Consider the following 2,526-nt stretch of genomic DNA (forward strand, 5'->3'; position numbering starts at 1 on the left):
ACTTAAATGATAGCTTTTATATCAGTGTTATCAGTTGTTTCAAATAAAGAATCAATAAATTCTACTACATTTTTGATTTTTTCCAGGCAATTTATGGAATCAAAAGAAAGCTTTCGGATGTTTATTTTCTTAAAAGTGAAATAGTATCACAAATGGTATTGTCAAATCAGATGAAAAGTTCAGTATTAAAAAAAAAAAAATTTTTTTCTGTGGCAAACAAATCCAAATACAGGTTTTGGTGATTCACAGCATCATGAAAAAAAAACAGTGTTCTTATTATATTAAGAAACCTCTGGAGCAGAAATGCACTTGAATTGGTTGTTATAAAAATACAATTCATATTATGTTCAAACCAGCTACACTATTCTACTGATAAAAGATAAAACTGTAGATTTTATGTGGTTATTATAAATATTATATACATACTCATACACATGTATACACACGTTTATTGTAACTTAAATACCCAACTACCAAATAAATATAACAAAGATCTTAGATAAATAGATAGATAGTATAATATCTATTTCTATAAATGTATGTGTGTATGTCAGCATGGCAGAATACACTTTCTTTGCTGCCTATCAACAAATCACTCAGAAAGATGTGACTTTTGAAGAATTCTTTTTAAAGTCAACCTAAGTGTCTACAATTGTATTAAGTGATACAATTGTAAATTGAATAAAAGAGCCTTCGAAAGTTTGGTTACATACCATATTATATTTGTTACATATTACCATTTTCTGTTGGAAAAAGATAAACTATGTGGTGACAGAAGCCCCATATATTTTCAGCTTTAGAAAAAAGGAGGGGGGGGGGCTCGTGCTCGGGAGTCCATGTGGGTGCCGGTGCGGCACGGAGCAGCGCCGTGTCGCCATGGTGGAGCTGCAGCAGCTCCGGGTGCAAGCGGCGGTGGACTCTATGGTGAAGAGTCCGGAGAGAGAACATCCGGAAGATGCAAGGCCTCATGTTCCAGTGCAGCGCCGGCTGTTGTGAGGACAGCCAGGCATCCATGCACCAAGTGCACCAGTGCATTGAGCGCTGCCATGCGCCTCTGGCTCAAGCCCAGGCCCTGGTGACCAGCGAGTTGGAGAAGTTCCAGGACCGCCTGGCCCGGTGCACTATGCACTGCAATGACAAAGCCAAAGATTCAATTGATGCGGGGAGTAAAGAGCTTCAGGTGAAGCGGCAGCTGGAGAGTTGTGTGACCACGTGTGTGGATGACCACATGAACCTCATCCCAACCATGACCAAGAAGATGAAGGAGTCTCTCTCATCCATTGGGAAATAGATGTCTGCTATTGGCCATCGGGACTGAAGGCAGGAGTCTATTTAAAAAGAGAAATGGGGATTTGGGTTTTCTAAGGAAAGTTTGTGAATGAGGAAATTAAGGACGGCAGAAAGTTTAAGGCCTATATCACTTGCCTCTGGACACTGGTTCCTTTGTGTTTGAAACCTAGAAAGTGAAAAAAACTGGTGCTAAAATTGGGGTCAGAGATAGCACAGGAGAGTTTTTATGATCCTGAATTTCACGTGGCAAGTGCTTATCCTGGCAACAGGGTGTCTCCCTTGTACCAAACCAGAGCCCTCCAAGGTACCAGATTCTCTTAGTACACAGATACCAACAGGCTGGCAGGTTCATCTGACCTGCTTATGAACTGGTGGAGTGTGAGGAGAGGTGGTTCTGTTTGTTGCCAACCTCCTGTTTACCAGAAGGATCACTACAACGTTTCCCACAAAGTGGAAATAAAACAAAATCCATGAGGTCACTAATTTAGAAGGCGAAAGGGGGCCTCTGGGGCTTTGTTTTGCGTGGTTTTGTTTTATATACAAGGGCATGAAGCTACTTTAAGATGTAGAGTTGGGGGAGGTAGTTTGGATAAAAACTCTGAAAGGGTCCTTGTGGATGTTCATTTCTGGCCGTCAGGACGTGGATGTGCATTTCTTAAAATTCTCACACATGACATCCTTCAGCCTAGACACCCTGCAAAAACATAAGAAGCGCTATCACACTGGTAGGGGAAGCAAACCTCCCCTCTGACTGGCAGCCATGATGAGCCCTGAGGCTGTTGGCAGCACAGTCAGCGAGTGACAAGACAATCTTGCAGTGACACTCACCCTTGAAGGGAAAGGGGATTTTGATTGTGCTATATGCTAGTATTCAAGAATGAACAGTGAAAGAGGAATTGTTAGATGCTTAATTAAGAGAGTTATGAAGTACTGGCTTTGGAAAAATCTGGTTTTCATAAAACAAAATAGAGTGAAAGCCTAAACCCAGTATTGCTTACTTTGCCCCCTGTGATAACAGAGCTCTGTTAAAACAATCCCTTGGCAACACGAAGGTCAAAGGAGAAAAAGTAAGCAACTCAGGGGCAAGCTGTGACTCCTTTAGAGCAAAACACGGGACAGCCCTCCGTTACCAAATACTACTTTTGGGACATGCGTTGTTCTTGCCCCAGTTCTGGCACCTTATCGTTTTATTAAGGACCTTGTGTTTTTACCAACTTATTACTTGAAATGATAATA

At 41.4% G+C, this 2,526-nt stretch overlaps 1 pseudogene; it reads left to right on the forward strand.

Moving 5' to 3' along the window:
* The first annotated feature begins 876 nt into the window (after positions 1–876).
* Positions 877–1,291, forward strand: LOC132430498 (protein FAM136A pseudogene; annotated as a pseudogene).
* Positions 1,292–2,526: the final 1,235 nt, after the last annotated feature.

This window comes from Delphinus delphis, chromosome 9 (genome assembly GCF_949987515.2).
Source record: "Delphinus delphis chromosome 9, mDelDel1.2, whole genome shotgun sequence".
Lineage (NCBI taxonomy): Eukaryota > Metazoa > Chordata > Mammalia > Artiodactyla > Delphinidae > Delphinus > Delphinus delphis.